This window comes from Giraffa tippelskirchi, chromosome 1 (genome assembly GCF_054371585.1).
Source record: "Giraffa tippelskirchi isolate mGirTip1 chromosome 1, T2T-mGirTip1v1.2.pri, whole genome shotgun sequence".
Lineage (NCBI taxonomy): Eukaryota > Metazoa > Chordata > Mammalia > Artiodactyla > Giraffidae > Giraffa > Giraffa tippelskirchi.
The window spans coordinates 214,977,254-215,002,363 of record NC_137275.1 but is presented as its reverse complement, the minus strand read 5'-3'; the positions used below and the strand labels follow the sequence as shown (position 1 = coordinate 215,002,363).

Genomic DNA, 25,110 nt, shown 5'->3' with positions numbered 1-25,110 from the left:
GAGAAGTAGTTTTGGTTGGATTAAAAAAAAGAAAACTCCTATATAGTGTAGTTACCAATCTAGTAACTATGCATGATTTGTAGGAAAGGTTAAGTTTCAGTAAGTGTCAATCTGATGATTGAATGAGCATTTCATAGCTTGGTGATTTTTAAATAATGGTTTGAGATTATTGCTGCGTTAGGATTTTTATTTTTCATTATTTTGCCCTGATTAGGTTTTAGGGTTCTTTCCCCTGCCCTCCCCTTTTAAAGTTGGGTGATGAGTTTTAAAATATTTTAAATTGCATGCAGATGTACTCAGTCATTCAGTGGTGTCCAGCTCTTTGCGACCCCATGGACTGTAGCCCACCAGGCTCCTCCGTCCATGGGCTTCTCCAGGCAAGAATACTGGAGTGGGTTGCCATTTCTTTCTCCGGGGGGATCTTCCCAGCCCAGGGATTGAACCTGTGTCTTTTGCATCTCTTGCATTGGCAGGCAGATTCTTTACCACTGCACTACCTGGGAAACTATTTTAAATTGCAAATCCATAAATTAAGCGGACTGATTGAGAACTGAGTATGGCAGGTGACCATGATTCAAGTATCAGTTTTCCCACCACTCTCCATGGGGCTTTTGACTGGACCCACCCTTTCCAGATATCCAGGTCCTTATCTTGAAATAAGGATGCTCAGTCTTGCCCAACTCATGCTTGGTCGTGTCCGACTCCTTGTGACCCCATGGACTGTATAGTCCATGGAATTCTCCCATCTAGAGTACTGGAGTGGGTAGCCTTTCCCTTCTCCAGGGGATCTTCGCAACTCAAGGATCAAACCCACGTCTCCTGCATCGCAGGTGGATTCTTTACCAACTGAGCTGTCAGGGAAGCCCTATCTTAAAATAGAAGACTTGAAATCAGTGTACACAAATCATTCTCCTTATTGTATTATGCAGTGACTTCATGCTTTTTATTTTCAACTTTGCTCTGTTTCATCTTCAGAGAATTGATGTCTTTTGTGCCATTGAGCTAATATAGTCTGACAAGCTCAAGCTAAACATGGGACAACTCCAGGTATTTACATCCTTATGAGTATTGTAAAGGGAGGCTCAGGTGATACACTTTGACATTGGCCACCAGCACTGATACTTCTGGAAACATGGAAGGCAAAGAAGAGGACTTTCCTGAACAAAGGCTTCAGACTTGAACATCATAGTGAAATTAGTTGAAATTACATTGTTTATTAACCTTTCAGATTCAGTGAAGGTGAAAAAAATCATTATCTTAGGCTTCATGATGGATGCTTGCTCTGGGGGAAATGAGCAATATCTAAGTTGTTATATATAATCTATGTTTTATAAAAACTTGGGACAGTAATGATCTTATTTCAGAAAGATTTAGAGGCCTAAGGAATCCCATGGAATATTAATTCAGTTTTAATGACTACTCCACTTTTAAGGACTGTTGGGTAAAGAACGGGTATTCTGGGGAAGGGAATGAAAGGTCCTTGGCAACTCGGCCTTTCTTACCAGTATACTAAATCAGTTGATTAAACTACGTTAGTAAAATATATTAGTTTTGGTAATTTCAAAATAATTTTCAGTCTTCCAGTCTTACTTACAAGTACTTTATTTCACTTGTCCTTATTTCTGAGGAAAATACATTTGAGGAAACAAAGGATGCGTGCTTTTGCTTTTTGAATTCCTTTTCGAATACTACCTAATTCCTTATTGGACTTCCCCGGTGGCTCAGATGGTAAAGCGTCCGCCTACAATGCGGGAGACCTGGGTTTGATCCCTGGGTCGGGAAGATCCTCTGGTGAAGGAGATGACAACCCACTCCAGAATCCTTGCCTGGAAAGTCCCATGGACGGAGGAGCCTGGTAGGCTACAGTCCGTGGGGTCGCAAAGAGTCGGACACAACTGAGCAACTTCACTTTCACTTTAATTCCTTATTCATAATAAATATTTATTCAGGAAGTCCAGGTAACTGGATATTTTACTTAGTGTGTTTTGGTGTTGATTCATCAGCTTATCTACCATTATTTGCTGTTGAATATCTTCTCCTTAAGCTCACACTGTGTGTAAACCTGGCTCGGACCTCAGGCTCCTGACTGGGGACAGTTCAGTTTAGTTCAGTCGCTCAGTCGTGTCCGACTCTTTGCGACCCCATGAACCGCAGCACGCCAGGCCTCCCTGTCCATCACTAACTCCCTAAGTCCACCCAAACCCATGTCAATTGAGTTGGTGATACCATCCAGCCATCTCATCCTCTGTCATCCCCTTCTCCTCCTGCCCTCAATCTTTCCCAAAATCAGGGCCTTTTCCAATGAGTCAACTCTTCGCATCAGGTGGCCAAAGTATTGGAATTTCAGCTTCAACATCAGTCCTTCCAATGAACACCCAGGACTGATCTCCTTTAGGATGGACTGGTTGGATCTCCTTGAAGTCCAAGGGACTCTCAAGAGTCTTCTCCAACACCACAGTTCAAAAGCATCAATTCTGTGGCGCTCAGTTTACTTTATACTCCAACTCTCACATCCATACATGACCACTGGAAAAACCATAGCTTTGACTAGATGGAGCTTTGTTGGCAAAGTAATGTCTCTGCTTTTTAATATGCTGTCTAGGTTGGTCATAGCTTTCCTTCCAAGGAGTAAGCGTCTTTTAATTTCATGGCTGCAGTCACCATCTGCAGTGATTTTGGAGCCCAGAAAAATAAAGTCTGACACTGTTTCCACTATTTCCCCATCTATCTGCCGTGAAGTGATGGGACCGGATGCCATGATCTTAGTTTTCTGAATGTTGAGCTTTAAGCCAACTTTTTCACTCTCCTCTCTCACTTTCATCAAGAGGCTCTTTAGTTCTTCAGTTTCTGCCATAAGGGTGGTGTCATCTGCATATCTGAGGTTATTGATATTTCTCCCGGCAATCTTGATTCCAGCTTGTGCTTCTTCCAGCCCAGCGTTTCTCATGAGGTACTCTGCATATAAGTTAAATAAGCAGGGTGACAATAAACAGCCTTGCCGTACTCCTTTTCCTATTTGGAACCAGTCTGTTGTTCATGTCCAGTTCTAACTGTTGCTTCCTGACCTGCATACAGGTTTCTCAAGAGGCAAGTCAGGTGGTCTGATATTCCCATCTCTTTCAGAATTTTCCACAGTTTACTGTGATCCGCACAGTCAAAGGCTTTGGCATAGTCAATGAAGCAGAAATAGATGTTTTTCTGGTACTCTTTTGCTTTTTCGATGATCCAGGGGATGTTGGCAATTTGATCTCTGGTTCCTCTGCCTTTTCGAAAAACAGCTTGAACATCTGGAAGTTCACGGACAAGGCAGGGGCAGGTCTCACAGGCCGTGTTTAGGATCAGGTTGGGCATAGGTCCAGGCAGGTAATAGGTGTGAGTGTTGCTCAAGGCTGGTACTAAGAAATAGATTGAATCAGAAGGGGTTGGAGTCATGAGGTTAAGTTAGGTTCAAGGCCCACAGAGCCGGGAAGAGGCACAGAGTGTTCTCCTCTACCCCTTAGTGTTAACATTTGAAGGCAGGGCATTCTGGATAGCCCTATGAGAGAAGCTGTGTAGGCAGAAGTTTAAACCTCTCTGGAGGAGTTTTATTTTCGAAGATCGGAGCATCTGTTGACCATCTCTGCTGGTTCAGGAGAACCTGGATGCTCTAACAGGGCTTTATCACGATGACCTTGGGAAGCACAATCCCCAGTCCTCCAAGCATTTGGCCGCCTCACAGTGGAGAGACACAGATGACAAATTGTTGTTTGATTCAGGGATTAGGGACCTTATTGAAAACCTTCTCCAGGAGCAGAAAGCAGCCTAGGTTTCGTGTCTTTCTACAGGAGATTTCCTGTAAAGCAAATTTAACATTCCATTAATTTGAGGGAAAATAAGTATTAACCCTGGCCAGTAGCTGTTACAACGGAGGTTTGGGACTGTTGGGTTTAGTTAATACAGGGAGAATGCACAGAATTTTTTAACCCAAACCCCTTCCTTTTTTCATTTTCATCCCATTTTGATGGTGGGATAACTCAGGTGGTAGAAAACATTTCAGTAAACACATATTAAAGAAAGTATTTAAAACTGTCCAACTCATTTAAAAATATTTATTTTTATGTAAAAAAGCGGCTTAGAATATTCTTAAAAATATTTTAAAATTTATTTTTGAAACCACATCATGACAATATTTAAACAGACCTACTCATATTTGCAGTTCCCTAATGTAATATATTTTTCCTTTAATCATGCTAGTTTTATGGTCTATTCCCATCATGGTCTATTTTATGATATAATTCTACCTAGAGGTAACTAATATGTTTTTGTTTCTACTGGCCATTTTCTAACTACCGTTATATGTGGCAATGTGGTCTGAATCATTATGGTCTTAGCAGCTTAATATTAATCCATTCTGTTGTTGAACTATCCATTCAACCATTGTCCTTTTTTTTTGGATATTTAATCTTATTTCTCATTTCTTTACTATTCAAAAAAACATTACACTTAACAACTTTCTGTGTAATTTTCTGAGACTAAGAATGAGATCACTAATTTGAGAATAAATATCATTTGGTTTCCAAGTATGTTTAGAAAGGTTATTACGAAAAACTTTTTAAATTACCCAACTAGTATGTGTTCATTGTACAAGACAAATAAAAATACAAAAGAAGGAAAAAAAGTAGTTATAATCCCCCCAGAGGTAGCCATTGTCAACTTTATGGGACATCTTTCTAATATTTTCTCTGCACATTTTGCTAACTGGTTGAAATCCTACCGAGTAACATTGAGTATCCTGTTTTTTGTCTTAACAGTATATCATAATTAGAGGTGACCTTACTTCCGTTTAGTAGCTTTACTTCACTGCAGTGAACACCTTTGTGTGTGTGAGGCTTTGTCTGAGTTTCAGAGGATTTGTTTGGGATAGATTTCCATTTCCAGAATTTACTGCTTCAAAAGATAGGGATGATTTTTTGACTAGTGGTGAGAAATGATTAATTTCCAGAAACTAATGGTAATACTTAATACTTTTTTCAGCAGAATTTGAGAAAATTTGAAAAATAGAAATCTTCCTGAATGAAATGTAGGTTTGTGAAACTTGGAAAGTGATTAGAGCAACAGGAAGCTTTGGTACCAATCAGTCCTGGATGACATGAGTGAAACTGATCAGACTTATTGGTGGGTGTGCTTCCCTCCACTGCAGTGATACCCTTCACTCTACAGTTTTGTATTAACCAGCTTTCCTTAGTCCTGTACCCTTCCAGTGCACAGATTTTAACGTGGAATAAAACATTTTGGTTTTAACTGCATTTACTCTCTCGACTGATTGTGGAATATTCCTGGTTAATATGCTTCTGCAAAAGAAATGGTTAATTACTAGGAAATGAAACAAAGTGGATAGCAAAGAATTAAAAATTGAACAGTATTTATATCTGTGCTTGTTTGGTATGTACTTTTTGTATTAGTCTCCATAAACTTTATTTTTCTCCAGATGTCATTGATCTTGAGGCCAGGGACGACTTTTGCTCTTTTGGGGAAATTAAGTGAACTTTCTTAAGAGATAGTTAATTTACCATTTCATCCGTAACTAGAAGTAGTGACATGAAGTGCAGTTCAATTTGCCATTCAATTGATGATCATTTATTAAACTCCAGAGGCACAAAGGTGAGTAAGATGGAGGCTTTGTCTTTTAAAAACTCACAAGTAGTAGAGCTGCAAACTGAATGAAAATACTGTGTGATGATGAATGCATTGCTGGAAAGTAGTTACTTGTATATTTCCCTACTGAAAATAAATTTAGTAAGCACAGGAAAGAAATGCAGGAAGAGAAAGTGAGAGTGTGAGTTTCAGCAGAGACCAAGACAGAGTGGCCCCCTCAGGGTCCTATTCACACATTTGGAAAAGACCACACAGTTCACTGTCCTTGCTAGAAGGGGACAGGAAGAGGAAACACAATCAGCTGTATGATCCAGAGAGCCTGTGAGGATAAGGGCTAAACAAGGGCACAGCTCTTCATGGTGCTGGGAGGAGAGAGCATTTTAATGGTTCTTTAAACATTTAGTATGTTAATATAATGAGCAATGTCTCCAAACACAATCTTTACAATGAATATAACTGTTGGAGTAAGGAAAAAAAACACAACAGCGATGCTCAGCAGAGGTCAATGGCATCATGCCAAAGCTTGTCTCAGAAAAGCGGTTCTATGGGAGCCAAAGCTAGACAGTTCAGACAAGTAGGTCTTGGCTGATGTGGCTCTGTCCAGGGATTATTCACATTCCTTGTGAAATGATGGGCTAGGTACCTTTCAGGATAAGCCTGTGAATGTTATTCCTTGAAAGGAATATTTTTGCTAATATTGAGTAGCACTGAGTTCAAGATTATACAGCTCAACTCTGCATCCTTTCCTTGTAGTCAGATAAGTGGGGACTGTGTGTTTTACGAGTCAGCCCCACTGGATAGCACAAACAAGGATCAGTCTATGACCTCAGGCTATGGGAATAACTACAGGCATGTTCGGTAATCTCACTTCAAGGAGTAGAAGGAAGAGAGATGAAGGCCCTGACATTTTGTGCCTTTGGCTGGAGTTTGCAAAACTGGCAGTCTGTGCGCTACACGGATTTGGCTCCATATGTGTTTTCTTTGTTCACTATAAGGTTTTGAAAGGTGACATAGCCAAGAAGGCATTATGATTGGTTCTTATTATGCAAAGTTAAGATATGTTTTTACTAGATACTTCTTTTATTTATGATGCCTGGGTGGTCCCTAGAGATATTTGTGTTTGTGACACCTGCCAAATTGCAGTTACGGTATAAAGGAAAGTTTGTATAATTTTCAGAGACAGCATAAAACAGGTAGTGATTGCTCTGGGTGGGGAGGAGGATCATAAAAGGTTTTCTGAAAAGGTGGTTCTGAGGCTGGGACTGGAAGGATGAAGGAGGTGTTTGCTGGGCATGGAATTCAGACAAGGGAAGGTGTTCCAGGAAGAGCCAAGTACATATGTAAAGACACTTGTGTGGTCAGCATTGTGTGTTAGGTGAGCTTTAAGTAGAAACTGATGCTTCATGAACAGAGTCTGGCATTGCTGAAGTGGGAAGTAGCTGGAGGACTCAGTATTCTGTGCTCAAGGAGTTGAACTTCAAACAATGGAAAACTATGGAAGTGTTTAAAACCGAGCATTGGCATGCTAGATTTCTGTTCTGGGAAGATTATTCCTACACAACCAGGGGAAGTGGTGGTAAGTGGAAGGGACTTAGAATATGTTAGGGGAGATAATTAGGGCCTGAATTAAGGCAGTGATCGTGGGTTTAGACGGAGGGAAGCAGATGTGAAAGATGTTTAGAAGGAAGAATTGACACCATTGAGTGAATGAGTAAATATGTAGGTAGAGTGGGGGAGGTGGGTAGTAATGGTGAATGCATGGTGATTCCCTTGACTAAGATAGAGAAGGAGAGTAGGGAGGGTATGGGAAGTGCATGAGTTTGCTAGGGCTGCCAGGACAAAGTACCACAGACTAGGGTGACTTGAATAATGGAACATTTTCTTACATTTGTGGAGGCTAGAAGCCCAAGATCAAGGTGTTGGCAGGATTGGTTTCTCTTGAGGCCTCTCTTGGCTTGTAGATGGGCCCCTGCCCTATATCTTCATGTGATCTTTCCCCTGTGTGTGCTTGTCTGTGTCCAGATTTGTGAGTGCTCATAGCTGTATGGGTGTATACTTCCAGTTAGAAAGGGGATTTTGAAGTGTCAGGGGCCAGTTCTGGGTAATGAGGGGCCAAGCAGAGAGGTCAGTTTTGGGGGAATGTTGAAACTACCCTTTTCTTGTAAGGACACCAGCTGTGTTGGATTAGACCTCATTTTAACTTGATTACCTCATTAAACACCCTGTATCCAAACTTGAGGTACTCATTGTTAGGACTCAGGATTTCACCATATGAATCTTGGGGGACACAGTTCAGCCCATGACAGGAAGGGCTATGACCCTTCCTGTCATAGTTAGCACGTGTTGGATTTGAGATCCCTGTGGATATGCCGTGGTGGTTCTGGAATGTGTTTAGATATGTGAGAGCCCAGCTCAGAAAGTGCTGGTAGATTTGGTAGTTAAAACCTGGTAGTGGATAAAGTTATCTTGGATCGAGGTACTCAACTTTGTCTTATTTTAAGAATCACCCAAGAGGGGGCTTAATAAACGCCATGTAGGGTCCCACTTGAGATGCATTGACCCCGTCTTTGGGACAGAAGCTGAAGCAGCCACCTGGTGATTCTAATGTGCATCCCAAGTTTGAGAGGAGTGTCTAGGGAGTGTGATGTGTGAGCCAGAGAAGATGTGTCAGAGATGGCCTAGATCACTCTAGTAATGGGTCGGAAGGGAGAGGAGCAGAATTTAAAGGCCTTCTTGCCTGATGTCCACTAATTTGTCCAAGAAGGATATGAAAGTTACGGAGTTTATTTGAGAGGATAAGGGCTTAGAGGAGATACTGGGGGAAATGGAAGAGAGCAAAGGACAGTGACACTGTAACGGTTGTTATTGTGAGCTCTGCTGAGATGAAAGTATCCGATGAGCAGGGCCCTCTTCATCTTGTCTGTACATTTCCTCCGTGGGGGCCTCTGGAAGCTGTGAATGGGGGCAGAACAGGCAGTTTGGAGTTTAATCCGGATTGAACTGTTAAAAGGCAGAAGGGAATGTGGTAGGTAGCAGGCTGGTGGTGGGGTGGCCTGTGACATTTAGGCTGAACGTTGTGGGAGCTGAGGCTGGATGGGCTGATGAACAGGGGAAAATGGAGGGGCAGGAAGCTGGATATTTTGACATCCAGGGGCAGACAGAGTGTATGTGAGTGCTCACAGCTGTACGGATATATAGTTCCAGTTAGGGGATTTTGGAGTGTCAGGGGCCAGTTCTGGGTAATGAGGGACTAAGCAGAGAAGTCAGATTTGGGCATATGTTGAAACTACCCTTGATATTGGCTTGCATGCTAAGTTGTTTGAAGAAGGGATTGGAGGAGGGTAGGAGGGATTTACTGGATAGCTTTTAAGGTCTCTTTCAACTATATGATTTAACAAAATGTCTGTTTTTTTCTTTGAGCCACTGCTATCATTTTTTTCCCCCTCCCTTTAGTTGTTTTGGAATCAGCCTGCAGCAATCTGGAAAGTAACCGCTTAACACATATTTTTATTGATCCCCTTGTAATTGTAAATATTTGACGGACACGGCCTCTTTGCATGCCTTTGGAATCTGTTCACGCGTGTGTCGTAGGGTTCACATAGGGTGAAAGTAGTGTATTGGTCAGAAACGTCTCCACCGAACAGCTGGCTTCTGGGGCCTGTAATGAGGAATTATGACAGGAAGGAGAGGAGTTACTGAAGTTATTTTAAGGTAACATTAGTTGGATTCACTGTTTACTGCATGGTAAAGGTCATTGTTATTACATTTACCATTTCGGGTTTGGAGTTTAACCTCTTTATTGTGGATTTTGTTGGTCCTGGGCATTTTAGTTTTGTGGTAGGATGTTGTGTCTGCAGTTTGCATCTGTATTTGGAATGAGAATGAAGTATCATTTTTCAAACCAGGGCCCAAAACAATGGAAACAATTGTGAGGGCACATCTTGTGTTCAGTGGTAGAATTTCTCGTGGATATTGGAGGAGATGAATTTGATTCTCATCCTGGCATATAAAAATGACTCATAATTTTTGTTGTTGCCGCAAAGGCAGACGTCAACAGCTTTGATTTTGAGTTTGCTTATTTGGGGAAAAACATTTTCTAAATAGCACCAAGCTTAGTATCAATACAGAAACCCCAGAGTGAAACTCCAGAGCTTTCACAAGGCTATGGGCTGAATCCAACTGGTGTGTTCTGTAGAGTCACAGAAATCCCCCTCATCTGTTGCTTGGGGTTTTATTCTTTCTCTCCTCTCATTCCTTACCTTCCTTTTCTTTCTTCAGGCAAAGTCCTCCACATTGAACAGTTTCTCAGCTTTTTACCACCCACCTTTAATGATCAAGTGCTAGGGAGCAATTGCTTTAGGATATTTATTTCCCTAAAGTCAGCTCTGTCTCACACTCTGCCCTTCCCGCATTCCCCTGCTACGTCTCAGATACTGTTCTCCCTTCAGGGACAAGTTTGGACTGGAACTAAAAGAAGGGATTATCAGGATTTGGGTCTAATCCCACTTTAACCATCAATTGAAACCAGCCCACATCGTACTAGTCATTTTGATTCTGCCTTTGTGGACCTACAGGAGAATGAGAGGGTGAGAGAGAATGAACGGATTTGTGTACAGTGAGTGGTAACCGTTTTGGCAACCACGAAGGTAGGGTGTTGGTTCTCACCTTTTACTTTGCATCAGAATCACCAGGGAGCATGTTTAAAATGCTAAGTCCTGGTCCCTCTCACAGAGATTCTGATTCAGGCAGTGTGGAAAGAACTCTGGATTATGTATTTTTAATGAAATCAACTGAGAGACTTTTAGGGACTTTAAATTTTAGAATTCTCAGTTTCACAGTAATAGCATTTTTCAAGGCTGGACCCATTTGAGATGGCTGTTAACTCAAACTGTAAACTTTATTTCATGGTAGTGTGTTCTCTAAACATGTCATATCTGAAAATTAAAATGAAAGCAAGTGAGATGTTGGTTTCACCATGTCTGGGTTGGCCAGAAGCACACAGCAAGGGTACTGTATTGTGTTTTAGACGTTGTCCTTTAAAGACTATGTGTATCTCAGTGGAGAGTGGAAGAAGCTGGTCAAGGATCTGAGAGACGAGAATTATGAGAAAGGAAAGGAATAAATGGATGGCTCGATCTCTGCCTTCATCGGCCTGATCCACCTCTGGGTGTCGGCAAGATGAGATTCAGTTTGATTACAGAAGAGCGGCTGGGTCCCCTTGACGGGCTTTTCAGCCAGGTGACTTGAACAACACTCAGAATTTCTAGTGCGCAGTCTGCCCAGGGACTTCATGGCTGGCCTTGGAAGGGAGTGAGCTTCCTGTTGTCGGAAGTGTTCCAGCTGATACTAGAGAATGTAGATGAGCTGAGAGCACGGGGGAAGAGGTGAAGCTAGATGAAGCTCAGCGGTTTCCTCCAATTGTGAGATGCTACTTATTTTATCAACAACACACTTAAAGGTTTGAGGACACTGTTCAGGAGTCCAAAGCTAAAGGTTTGAGGACACTGTTCAGGAGTCCAAAGCTAAAATAAATCTAAGTGAACTCTAGTTGGTCGATGGATTGTACACACACCACACACACACCACGCCATCTTAGACTCACAAATGATAAATGCCAGGCTAGTCTTGGGTTGTCTTTGAAGTTTATTATTTGCAGGTGTAGAAGCTCTTAGTTTTAGCTTGTAACGTTTCGAGACATGAAGTGCTGTCTTGAACTGTCTTTGATGATTTGATGTTTATACACAAGGTCTGCTGTGAATTTGGAAGGCACTGCAGAATCACTCTTTTAAAGATCAGAGGAAGGCTGGATGAAATAAATTAGGAGTTTTTTCTTGATATTTTGTAGAGTCTTACTCTTTGCCTAGAGATCTGCCTTCAGAGAGCTGCTTATGGAAAGAGGGAGAGTCATGGCATTTCGTGTGAACTCATGAGCCAATGTGAGGTTTTCCTATCATTAGCTAATAACATATATTTAAAATCACATAAAAGTATGTTGCCTATGGTTTGAATTTTTATTTCTGAATAAATTAGAGATTAAAATCTGTGGTTTCTAGTTCAAGGATATTGTACATAAACACACAAATCATGTATCTGATGTGGATTTTGATGTCATTAAAGAGAAGTGGCAGCAGCCAGGCATTATTAGCTTTCCTCCCTTTTTCTTAGTTGCATCGGTGTTTTGCCTTTATGTTGAAAGGCCATAGTAGATGTTGACTTTCCTCCTCTAACTGCCAATAATTGTAAATTTTGGAATGTTTTTAGTTAGGTAGTTTTAGCCCCTGTCTTTTTTCCTGGTTCTTGTGCTTTCACTGCTCTTGCTCCCAGGACTCAAAATTGAGGCCAGATGTGGGTCAACATTGAGAAACCCTGACTGGCTCTCTTGTTCTCTCCCTCCTTGATATTAATGCACTGAGGGAACTGCGACACCAGGCCACTGTTAGGGTTCTGTAATTTCTGCCTATTATTCTCTTGCAGGTTCTAAATGAGATTGACATGTATTCTTGTTGTGTGCTTTAAAATTTGAATATCTAAAGCAGCACTTTCTGATAACATCATAAGTCTGAAAACATTATATATAAATATACGGATATGCTGCAGATTTTAAATTTTGATTATTTTGGGAGGAGGGTTGAATGTTTTTATTTCTTTGTTGGCGTATGAAAGTGTTAGTCACTCAGTCGTGCCCGACTCTTTGCAACCCCATGGACTGCAACCCACCAGGCTCATCTGTCTGTGGGATTTTTCAGGCAAGGATACTGGAGTGGGTTGCTGTTTCCTTCTCCAGAGGATCTTCCTGACCCAGGGATTGAACCCGGGTCTCCTGCACTGCAGGCAGTTTCTTTACCGACTGAGCTATGAGGGAAACCCTATTGGAGTACAGTTGATTTATAAAATTTTGACTATTTTAAAATGAGGTTTTCTCATATAACATTTTAACCAGAATCTAAGGCTAAATGACTCACCTATGTATCTACATGCATATGTTAAAAATTGTTTTAACAGTGAAACAATAAATGAAAATGTATAAAATGTAAGCAACAGAAACAACAGAAATCAAATTTTGTGAAATATAAAAATTGTAAAGCATGCAAAGCATCCACAATAAAACCACTTTTAATGCTTTTAAATATTAATTCTTTCCTCCTCTGTATTTGTACATATGATTTGGTCGTTGATTAGAAACTGTAGGGGAAAATCCAAATTCTTACAAACTAGAAATATTAACTCTTTAATATTTTTGGTATATGTCTCTTCATATATTTAAATACAATGATATATTTCATATTGTTAAAATTTTAATTTTTAGTAATTTTCTTATTTTAAAAGTGATACATATACAATTCAGAACCTTTGAAAAGATAAAAAAGCATAAATAAAAAATTGCCAGAAGTCTTTCCACTTAAAAATAAGCATTAACCATTTTTAAACTTTTTTTTCAAGTATGAAAGTGAAAGTCACTCCGTTGTGTAAGAGTCTTTGCAACCCCTTGGACTATACATGTATATACATGTATATGTAATTCCATGAAATTCTCCAGGCCAGAATACAGGAGTGGGTAGCCTATCCCTTCTCCAGGGGATCTTCCTGACCCAGGAATCAAACCAGGGTCTCCTGCACTGCAGGCAGATTCTTTACTAACTGAGCTATCAGGGAAGCCCTTTTCATATGTGCATCTATAAATGCATACTTTTTTAAAAATTATAAATACTAGAGTATATAGTTGCTTTGTAGGTTTTTTTGGTTAAAAAAAACTTAGAAATGTATAAAACTTTTTTTTTGGTAATAATTGCACTATTAAGTTTGTTTTGGTGTGAATTTCTTTTTGTTGATCTTGCTGTTTCTTGTATCTGAGGATTCGTATCTACCACCAGTTCTGGGACATTTTTGTTCATTCAGTTCAGTTCAGTCACTCAGTCATGTCCGACTCTTTGCAACCCATGAACCGCAGCACACCAGGCCTCCCTGTCCATCACCAACTCCCGGAGTCCACCCAAACCCATGTCCATTGAGTCAGTGATGCCATCCAACCATCTCATCTTCTGTCATCCCCTTCTTCTCCTGCCCTCAATCTTTCCCAGCATCAGGGCCTTTTCCAATGAGTTAGTTAACTCTTTGCATCAGGTGGCCAAAGTATTGGAGTTTCAGCTTCAACATCAGTCCTTCCAGTGAACACCCAGGACTAATCTCCTTTAGGATGGACTGGTTGGATCTCCTTGTAGTCCAGGGGACTCTCAAGAGTCTTCTCCAACACCACAGTTCAAAAGCATCAATTCTGCGGCGCTCAGCTTTCTTTATAGTCCAACTCTCACATCCATACATGACTACTGGAAAAACCATAGCCTTGACTAGATGGACTTTTGTTGGCAAAGTAATGTCTCTGCTTTTTAATATGCTGTCTAGGTTGATCATAGCTTTCCTTCCAAGGAGCAAGTGTCTTTTAATTTCATGGCTGCAATCACCATCTGCAGTGATTTTGGAGCCCAGAAGAATAAAGTCAGCCACTGTTTCCACTGTTTCCCCATCTATTTGCCATGAAGTGATGGGACCGGATGCCATGATCTTAGTTTTCTGAACGTTGAGCTTTAAGCCAAATTTTTCACTCTCCACTTTCACTTTCATCAAGAGGCTCTTTTAATTCTTCTTCACTTTCTGCCATAAGAGTGGTGTCATCTGCGTATCTGAGATTATTGATATTTCTCGCGGCAATGTTGATCCCAGCCCAGCGTTTCTCACGATGTACTCTGCATGTAAGTTTTGTTCTTTAGTTCTTAGAGTAATACTTCTGACAGTTTTGTGGTTCTGACTTTCCATTTAGATGATTCTGAGACCTTTTCAGTATCATTCCTGCCTCTGAACCTCAAACTCTCATCTCTGAGGCTCTGTCCTCTGTTCTGTATGATTTTTTTTTTTTGGTAGTAAGAGTCTCATTTACTAATTTTCTCACCAGTTGCTCTTAATCAGATGTTTATCTCATGCGCTAATTTGAAATACTATGGTTTTCATTCCTACAAACTCTATTTGAATCTTTTTCAAATTTGCCTGGTCTTAAAAAATTTGCTATTCTTTAACTACATCCTCTTGTTAAACATATTAAACATTTTTATTTTATAGTCTGTATCTGGTAATTCCATTTTCTGTAGACTTTATAGGTCTGACTCTGCTATGTGTTGTTTTTTGTGTCTCTGGTATGTTCTGGCTTGCTTGTTCATGTGTTCTGTGAATTTTTTTTTTTTCCTTTTTGTACATGAGCTCATGTTTCTAGGAACTTTTCCTCTAGTAATTCTTTGAGAACTTAAGGTGAAATATAAAAAACTTGTATTTGCTTCTACTGATGCCTTAAGGGCACTATCAATTCATGTCCACATCAGTTTAAATATCAGTTGAGTTTTTTGGGTGGCCATAGCAATTGTATGAATTCAGGCCTCCAGTGTATTACTAGGGGCAAGTGTCTGGGTATAAATCTTCAGAGGAGGCGCCTTCTTGCCTAGATCCAAATCTGAGACAGTCATGTTTCTTTATCCTCTCCCTGGGTGACATGGGTACACTTATTGAGGGTGAAATGTCCCAGCTTTTTGACCAGACTTTCACTTCCCACTTGATTTCTGCTTGTAAAAGTCAAAACTAGGGGTCAAGTAGGATTGGGATACACCTGGTTGCTAGGTTATGTGTTCTTCTACCTTGAATGATGTCTTGACATATTTTAGCTTCTCTGGAGGTTTGTTACTTTTTGGCCAACTTGGCTAAGCATTTGAAAAGGTAGGTAGGGATGTATGTGTTGTATGGGTGTGTGTGTGTGTCGGTGTGTGTGTACACATTTTCGTATGTTCACACACCCAGCAGTTTTAGATGTTTTTGTACTGGGAGAGTTTTCAGGGTATTTTGTCTTCAGTATTCCTGGAAAGGAAGTCTGCAGTATGACTTTTTAATAGTAGGGCATAATTCATCCCTCAATTATATTTTTATTTACTTAAATAATCTTCTTCCTTGGAACCTTAGGTTGCTTTCAATTTCTGTTACAAAGGATGCCCTCATTTAGATATCTTAGTATAGGTTGCTGATGTTTCCTCAGGATAAATACCTTGAAGCAAAATTGCTGGGTCAAAGGGTATACTTGTCTGGTTTTTGGTAGATATTACCAGAGTCACCCTGAAGGATGAGGGTAATTGTTCACACTGAAACTTCCTAACACAGCACTTGCAAATGCCACACTTCTTTAACCACTGAGTATTACGCACTTAAATCATCGACATTCCAGGGGAGATGGCATTTTGTTTTTAAAATTCAAATTTCTTTCATCATTGGAGAGGTTAAGCCTAACTTTTTCTTAGCATTGAACATTTGTATTTCTTATAAAGTTTGAGTTCATGTTTATAATCATTTTTCTTCCAGGATGCTTATGTGCAGATTTTTTATTTGTTTAAATTAAGTACTTAATATATAGAATTATTCTTTAAAAGTTTTAAGATATTAACAGCTTTTCACAAGACTTTTTTTTAGTGTGCATTTATTTTTCTTAAATATAAAGAAGCTTTAAATGTTAGTCCACTTTATCAATCTTTTAGGCTTCTTATTTTGGCATTATGCTAAAATAGCCTCCCCCTACTCTAGGATTATATAAATGTTCTATTATGATTTCCCTTAGGTATGTTAAGGCTTTGTTTTTCATTGAAAATTTATTTATTTGTTTATGTAATGGGAAGGTCTGTCTCTCATTTTATACCATTGTGGATTTCTCATTCAGGTTGATTTGCCTGTTCCTGTTTGGTGGTATGATTTAGATAAAGCCAGATCATTCGGAAATTTCTTCATGTTGAGGCTGTAACTTCTGAAAATGGCAATAACATAGTATAGAATTGGCATGATATGAATTGGGAATGTAGATGTTTATGTAGGCAGTGGTGACTTCCAAATCCATGATGAGAAAAGCAGGGGAGTGTGTGCATAAAGAGGGAATGAGTTAAGGGATGTGGCAAAGAAGAAGATTGCTTCCCAGTGGTTCAGTGGTAAAGAATCTACCTGCCAATGCAGGAAATGTGGGTTTGATCTCTGGGCTGGGTAGATCCCTTGGAGGAGGAAATGGCAACCCACTCCAGTGTTCCTGCCTGGAAAATCCCACTGACAGAGAGAGGAGCCTGGCAGACTACAGTTCATGAGGTCGCCAAGAGTTGGACACAATGACTGAGAGCACACAACACAAAGAAGAAGGTTAACTCTAAGGCTTAACCATCACGGGGTCATCTTCCTACCCGCTTCTATGTGTTTTCTGTTGTCCTAATTGCCATTGGAAATAGAATGTGTGGGATGGACCAGAAAAGCTCTTGAATTGTCAGGGTTTGCAATGATTTGAAAAAGCTGGGAAGACTTTATATTACCCACATTTTGTTTTTTGTGTGATATGGCTTTTTTGTATGCAGTGGGTGCTCAATCAGTATTTGTTGCATTAATGAATGAATGAATAAATGAATGGAGATTCCCTGGTTAGGAAATAGAGCCACGTTTAAATACTGTGTATTTTGGAGTAAACCAATCATTTGGTTCATTTTTTATTTCTAGTGGCTCTCTGCATTCATTTCTTCTTTTGTCCACCATGCCTTTTATGAGGACTGTCTGCCACACCCACTGAACATTAGGATAAAAAAAAAATAATTATGGTGCTGACTTTGTCCTCAGGGAGCTCAGAGTCCAGTAATTGCTTCACAAATGGATAGAGTTTAGTGCCATGAAGCTGTCTCTTATGTGCATGGTGCAGAGATGATGTTATATAAGAGGGCATGACTGACGTGATTTAAGAGGGCTGCTAATGTGTATGGCAAGGGATGACGAGAAAGGAGATTTCTGAGACTTGATAATGAAAGATTGAAAAATAAAGGAGAATTTACCTTGTGGATAGGCAGTGGAAGAGGGCATTCCAATCCGTGAAAAGAGACCATGAAAAGATATGAACTGCAGGTGGTTTGGTTGGTGAATAATGGACAGTGAGGCAGAGGCCAGCTCGTGGGAGGCCTTGTGCTGCCTCCGAAGGAATCTGAAGTTTGCTTCTTCCCTCCCTCCCAGTCGTTAACGATTGAAAGGATTTCCACAGTTTCTTTTTTTCTCCCAGTTAGATCATTATGGGAGATTAAATTGGAGAGAGACAGAGAAGTGAACTAAGATTAGAGATAGAGACCCTTACAATTGTCCTAAGGAGATGACCTGAGCTAAGTAAAGTGACAGTGCAGGCTGGAGGAGAAAGAATGGATTTGAACTCATTGAAAAGTATAGTCAACAGGATTTAGCGACATGCTCAATGTAGGACAATAAGTTGTGTTTGGGATATTTTTGAATTGGAGGTTTTAAAATTACAGATGGGTCATTTGGAGTGTGGGAGATCATATTCTGGACTAGCGATGCATATTTAAGAACCATCAGCCTGCAAGTGTTGGTGGGATCCATTGCTATGAATAGGATGGCCTAGGGAGAGTTAGCGCCAGTAGAAAAGGGCCAAGCAAAGGACTTGGGGGTGCACCAACATTTCCGGACTCTCAGAGGAAGAGCATCCTGCAAAGAGGCCTGAGAAAAACTAGCAAAAAGTTGGATAGGAATCAAAGGAGCATGCAGTCCTTAAGTAGGGCAAGTTTTAAGACAGTGATTAACAATGTAAAAATGTCGTCAAAGACACAAGTAAGATAAGGACACAGAAATGTCCTTATTTAGAGGAAAAGGATCTTCGCTCAAAATTTTGAGCAGTGAGGGCAGAAGCCGTGGTCCATCATAAGAGGATGCAGAAGAAGTGAGCACAGACTGTTCCTTCAGTATTCTTGGCCTTGAAAAGGGAGAGGGAGGGGGAGGGGGCAAGGAGCTGGGGAAGAGGAAGTAGTGGCAGTTGGGGTCAAGGAGTATTTTTTTCTGTATTCTTTTTAAGTGGGAATTATAGCATATTTTTATTCTGAGGGCTAGGAACTGAAGAGAGAACAAAGCTGAAGGTCCAGAAGACCGAATAATTGAATGAAGTCACCTTTGGTTCTAAACTCGACGTGGCCAACTGGGGACAGGGATGGGTGAGAGAAATGTCTTACAAAGTCAGTGTTGGCCAAAACTGGTGACAGTTCCTATCATTGGAAGATACAGGTTTTCAAGGCAAGCATTTCACCAGTGCGTATGGGCATAAACATAAGTAACTGTATGGTAGCTATCTATTGGTGTGTGCTACAGGCAGCCTTGATTATGTCCTCATGGAAAAATTAGTTGGATGTTTTCCCCTAAGTCTGAATAGTTGGAATAACCTTTATTGGATCACTGATATGTCTTTAACACTACAAACAGTATAAGAATGTTAAATTTTCTTTGGACTAATATTCAAAGGTATTTGTAAGTAAATGTGGTTACATTTGGATTATTGCTAAACAGCCCAATTCTGATTTCCATTACATTCTTGTTTCTTTGAACTACAGGAACCTGAAGTACAGTCAAAGGTTTTGGGGAATGATTACTAAGATATGTGGCTCCAGTATCTTGTCTTCACCTCCACAAAGACTGTTTAGTTTTCATGCAGCAGCTCTGTGGGATGGTGCTTCTGGGAAGGAAGGAAAATCCTGACACCATCAAGTTGCATGGGTACCTGGATGAAGCTGTCCATTCTGTGATTGCTGCCACCACTTTTTAGTTACTGCACCTTGAATAATAGTTCACCTTACTCTATTGAAACACCTCAAAACAGAGAGAAGTTTTCTTTTAAAGTAGGAAAACTCTTTAAGCTATTATCAGAGATGTCTGCATGTTTATATCTTATTTAGTGCCAAAGATAGCCTTTCTCTTTCAATTAGTGGTACCTTCCATTAAGCAAATTACATTAGGTTACCCTAGAGGGTGGGCTCTAGGGTAACTTGTGTGCCACCATGCGGGTTTCACTCTTGCCAGCCTTTAGCTGAACAAGCACCGTGTGCCCCTATGAACTGTCTCCTACCGTGGAGTGTTCTGGATTGCCTACTAAAATCCAGGGATTGGGGCAGCCATAGTCTCTCCTTCTCTGTTTGAGAATGGATATCTGTGGTTTACTTTCCTGTAGAACCACAGGACTTAGGGATTTCCATTCTAAATGACCTGAATTCTCAGAGTTCCTGATTTAGGTATGCAGGTTAGGCTTCTTATAACCAGCACTTGTTTATTTGCACAACCCTAGAACTTTGAAGTTTGGAAAAACCATGTATTTCTAGAGCCTGTCTTTTGTATTCCTCTTGTACTGATAGCTCTTTGTTCTTTTGGCCTTGGCGGGAAACATCCCATCTCTATTTGTGGCTTTAGATCCTCTGGTTTATCTGACTTTGATTAGGGATAAAAGAATGCCTTCCTATCTAGCTCTCACAAGACAATGGATATTGCTTTACGCTCACCCTCACTATTCCCCACCCTTTTTTTTTTTAATAGTTTAATTTTTAAAATTGAGATTTAATTGATGTATAACATTATGTTAGTTTCAGGTTACAACATAACAGTTCAGTATGTGATATAGTTTACATTTTTTACTTTAGTTTTTTGCTTTTCAGCCAACTTAATTTAAAAAAAATTTTAATAGCAATATCTGCTTATTTATTTATCTTTATATTATGCTGCAGTAAAGTTGATTTATGATGTTGTGTTAGTTTCAGGTATACAGGAAAGTGGTTCAGTTGTGCATATACATATATCCATTCTTTTTCAGATTCTTTCCCCCATATAGGTTATTACACAATATTGAGTAGAGTTTCTTATGTCCTTGTTGATTATCTGTTTTATATATAGTAGTGTGTATGTGTTAATCCCAAACTCCTGATTTATCCCTCCCCTCAACCTTTCCCTTTTGGTAACCATAAATTTGTTTTTGAATCCTGTGAGTCTGTTTGTCTTTTGCAAAGAAGTTCATTTGTATCATTTTTTTTTTTAGATTCCATCCCCACCCATTGTTAGTTTATATCATGTGACACTTTCCCCTATTTTAAAAGATAAATTCTTTCTGAAATATGTTCTTACTTGCTTTTGGTTTTGTGTGATTAACTTTGACACACAGTGAGTTGACTGGTAAAATTAATTGCTTATTTTGCCTTATAATAACTACAGTACATACTGATTTACCAATTAGGGTACAGGTTGCGATGGATTAGAAATAAGGTTGAAAATTGATTTCTCAAGGGAATTTTCTGAGGAAAGGATAATAGATGAATATGTAATTAGAGCTCTCTTCCTCTTTAAGGAACATAGGACATCTCAGTGCTTCCTTGTGTTTGGTTTTAATGTATTAAAAGTTAGAAAACATGGTGAACAAGAAGGGTTAGCTATGAGCTTATTATAATTACTTTTGTCTTAATGCTTACATTTTTCTTAATGCATCTGGTTAGGTTTCATGCTGACTCCAAAATGACAGAACTCTCTGGAGAGCCCATTTGGTAGAATAAAGCTTCTTCTGTTTTAATTGAAAAGTGACAAAATTTCTTTCTACATCATGTTTTTTGTGCACAGTATGCCTGCACAGCCCAGTAGAAGTTTTTGCAGAGATGGAAATGTTCTGTTTCTGTACAGTCCGCATCTGGCAAGTGACTACCATATTGAATAGTGTAGGCCTTGACTTTGGAGTTAAAACCACTCCTCATTTGCTAGCTGTGTATCTACTGACTAGTCTCAGAAAGGTTCTTTGGGGCAGACAGAGCTGCACACCAAGGCACACAGCTGGGCAAGTGGTCCATCCGCTGGCTGCATTCCAGACCTAACTCTCCCACTTAGCCATGTGCCCTTGTGAAGTGACAAGGACCAGCCTCCTGATACCCCAGAGGTTCTGCACCTTGACTGCTAAAACAGGAGAAAACCCTGGCCCCATATCCCCAAGAAGTCTTTTCGAGGAAGGGGGTTCCCGTTCTTTCCTGAGTTATAAATCAGTGCTGAGGGCCCTGGCTAAGGACAAGGAACATTTTCGTGTTACAATTTTCCCTCTACCCACATCATTTAGAACTAGACTCTGTTCTCCTATATTCAGGAGGCCACGGACCAGGCAGTGGATTATTTATTGTACTTACTGATTTATGAGGGCTTCTCTGGTGACTTAGCAGTAAAGAATCTGCCTGCCATTAGAGGAATCGTGGGTTTGATCCCTGGTTCAGGAAGATCCCCTGGAGTAGAAATGGCAACCCATTCCAATATTCTTGCCTGGAAAATCCCAGAAACAGAAGAGCCTGGGGGGCTACAGTCCATGGGTTGCAGAGTTGGACAATAACTTAGTGACTAAACACCACCACCACTACCAACTGATTTATGAACAAATGTCTTAGCGTAGAACTTATTAAAGTGATGGGAGAAAAGGAGAAGAGCGGATTACTGTCTGGTCATTGCTGCAGAAAGCAGAGCTGCATGGTAAGGGGTTGGTCCCTGCTGCTCTCTTTGGTCCCCAACCCGTTTTTCTGGAAAATGAGGTAGAGTGGGGAAGGTCTGATCCTTCTGACTTACTTCTTCCTGTTTGTTTTCAACATGCAAAGCATTGGTTGACACTGATTGCTTTCAGTTCTGCTCCATCTTCACTGCACTTCATAGATAGTACACTGTACTTAATGTATATTATTCCCAGGTTCTTGTAAATGGCTGGCTACTCTTTCTTGATTTCGGAGCCATTTTGAGTTTTTGCCTTTTTGTCTTTATTTACATGCGTTTCAACTGGAAATTGGGTGGGAACACATCAGGAAATTTGGGCTGATAGCATTTTTATTCAGAAGTTGGTTTATGACCATTTACACTCGGAGTCATTTAATCATAGCTTTTGATCATAAGGAAATGCCTCTGGGTTGAATTGGGAGATCTCAAAGATTTTGGACGTTAATGTTTCTTAAGAGGATTGACACAAAGGCACTGAGAGTCACATGGTTTACAGGAACTACCTTTTAACAGATCAGATTCCATTTCCAAATGATACAAAACATATGTCCACACCCTCTGCCTCTTTTCAAATTTATAATTTAATAGCTTAAAAAAACCCTCTATATGAGTTAGATATTGCCTTTCCAGTAGAGCTATAATATAATCTTATGCTCAGGAACAGGAAATGAATTCAAGAAACCTCAGATGTGTTGTCCAGTCCTTTGCTAAAGGAGAGCTTGGTGTGGACTTGGTTGAAACTTAAAGCAGTTGCTTTTGGCAGACACACTTCACCATTCAGATGGACAGCATTAAACAGCGTCACTCCACAGGTCACTTTGTGTGAAGATGTGATGAGTACATTGCAGCTCTTTTATTCTTATGGATACCAACTCCTGCTCAAGCACAACATGTTCTTAGTAGCTTCACTAAATGTGTTTTAAATGAAAAGTGTCCAAGGATTATATACCTGCCCTGCATTTTTGTGTGGTGTTTCAGTTAAAAGTCTTTATTGAATAATCCAAAAACTCCTTCCTGAGAAAATTCTAGCTATCCTCATCCTTGAATAGATGAAATGATGCTCAATTTGGATTGTAATCCAATTGCTTTTATTAAAGAAATTTCCGAATGCCTGGTGTCAAAAGTACATGAAAGTGGTTTTTGATTAACAAACCAACCTCTTAAACTTCAGACACTTATCAGAGACTTCAGTCTTGAGTCATCAACTTTTATAGTTCTATCTAAGGCCATCTGAAGCAACTGATAATATTATCGCGTAGTATTAAATGGACAGTCCAGTGAGTGGTTCTCAAAGTGTGGTCCCAGGACTAGCAGTACCTGTTAGTAAGTGCAAATTCTCCAGCCCATCTCAGACCTACTGCCTCAGAAACTTAGAGGGTGGAGCCCAAATACTCATTGTTGGAACAAGATCTCCAGCAAATTCTGGAGGCTGCAGTCTACAGTTTGAGGCAATGGCACCCCACTCCAGTATTCTTGCCTGGAAAATCCCATGGATGGAGGAGCCTGGTAGGCTACAGTCCATGGGGTTGCTAACAGTCGGACACGACTGAGTGGCTTACCTTTCACTTTTCACTTTCATGTGCTGGAGAAGGAAATGGCAACCCACTCCAGTGTTCTTGCCTGGAGAATCCCAGGGACGGCGGAGCCTGGTGGGCTGCCGTCTATGGGGTCGCACAGAGTCGGACACGACTGAAGCGACTTAGCAGCAGCAGCAGTCTTAATATGGTAGTTAACACATCTGGCTTTCAGCCTAGGCTCACTTTGGGTAATTGTTAGAATGAAAATTCTTGGTTCCCACCTGTACAGAGTCTGATTCAAGAGGCCTCAGTTAGGGCCCAGGAATCGGTGCTTTTATGTTTAGTGGCAAAGCCTGCTTGGGGAGCCTCTGCTTTCCCTTTGTGTCCGATTAGTCAATCACTCTACATAGAGAATACAATACTCCGGTTCCTTTGTAAAAGTCTTTATAGAACTCTTGATTTAAGACAGTGGCATAGAATCAGAGGTTGCTTCTGAAATACTTAAGGAGACTTAACAAATACAGGAAACTGGGTTCTACTATATCAAGAGGTCTGGTTAGGAGCGAGAAGTGCTTGTTTTTGTATTTTTGTTTTAAGTTCATGAATGAAATGCCCCCTGAGAACCATGGATTTTTGTTTTCAGATTTCATTGAAATTGATAGAAGTTATCATATTTATATTTCTGTGAATTTTTTGCTATGAAACTATTACTAGTATTTAGTAGAAGAAACTAGTGTCTCTCTCCTGATAGTTAATGTGCAATTCTTCTTTTTTCTTTTGCTTTAATTAACAGAGAGCTCAGAGTAAAGTTTTGTACAACATTTTGAAATAATCTATTTCTTTTGCCCACTTCAGTCCATGACTCTTATTTTTTCCCATTTCTTTGCAATATTATTGATTGTGTAAGCTTAAGGTGTATAGCATGATGAGCAGATACATGAATAGGTTGCAAAATCATTACTACAATAAGGTTAGTTAACACATCCATTATCTCAAAAATCAACTTTTTTGGGGGGGGGGCTGTGATAACATTGATGATCTACTCTCATCAGCTTTCAAGTATATAATTTAGTATGTTAATTACTGTCTGTACATTAGATCCCCAGAACTTAACTCATTTTATAGCTGGTAAATTATACCCTTTGACCAATGTCTCCCCATATCTCTCACCCACTTGCCACTGATAACCACTAATTGTACTATTTCTATGAGTTCGCTCTATTAGATTTCACACATTAAGTAAGATCGCATAGTATTTTATCTTTCTGTTTCTGACTTACTTCACTTTGCATAGTACATCCTGGGTTCATCTGTGGTGTGGCAAATGGCAGGATTGCTCTCTTTTATGACTGAATAATATTCCATTGTATATATATTATATACACCATATTCTCTTCATCCAGTCATCCAGTGATACACACTTAGGTTGTTTCCATGTCTTGGCTACTATAAATAATGCTGCAGGAAACATGGGAGTATGGTTATCTCTTTGAGATAGTGATTTTATTTCCTTTGGCTGTATACCCAGAAGTAGGATTGGTGGATCATATGGTAGGTCTACTTTTAATTTTATATGGAAACTTCATAT

General features: G+C 40.0%; 1 protein-coding gene across 33 annotated transcripts in view; it reads left to right on the top strand.

The window, feature by feature from the left end:
• The window catches only part of LPAR1 (lysophosphatidic acid receptor 1), a 406,496-nt gene that overhangs the window by 257,748 nt on the left and 123,638 nt on the right, over positions 1-25,110 (top strand). Inside the window, exon 1 of one of the 33 annotated variants that reach the window (XM_081574159.1) lies at positions 21,909-21,990. The exons of the other annotated variants lie outside the window; for them this stretch is intronic. The gene's annotated coding sequence lies outside the window, so the exon portion shown is untranslated. Of the gene's footprint in view, positions 1-21,908; positions 21,991-25,110 lie in introns of those variants that run through there. 33 annotated transcript variants of the gene reach the window in all.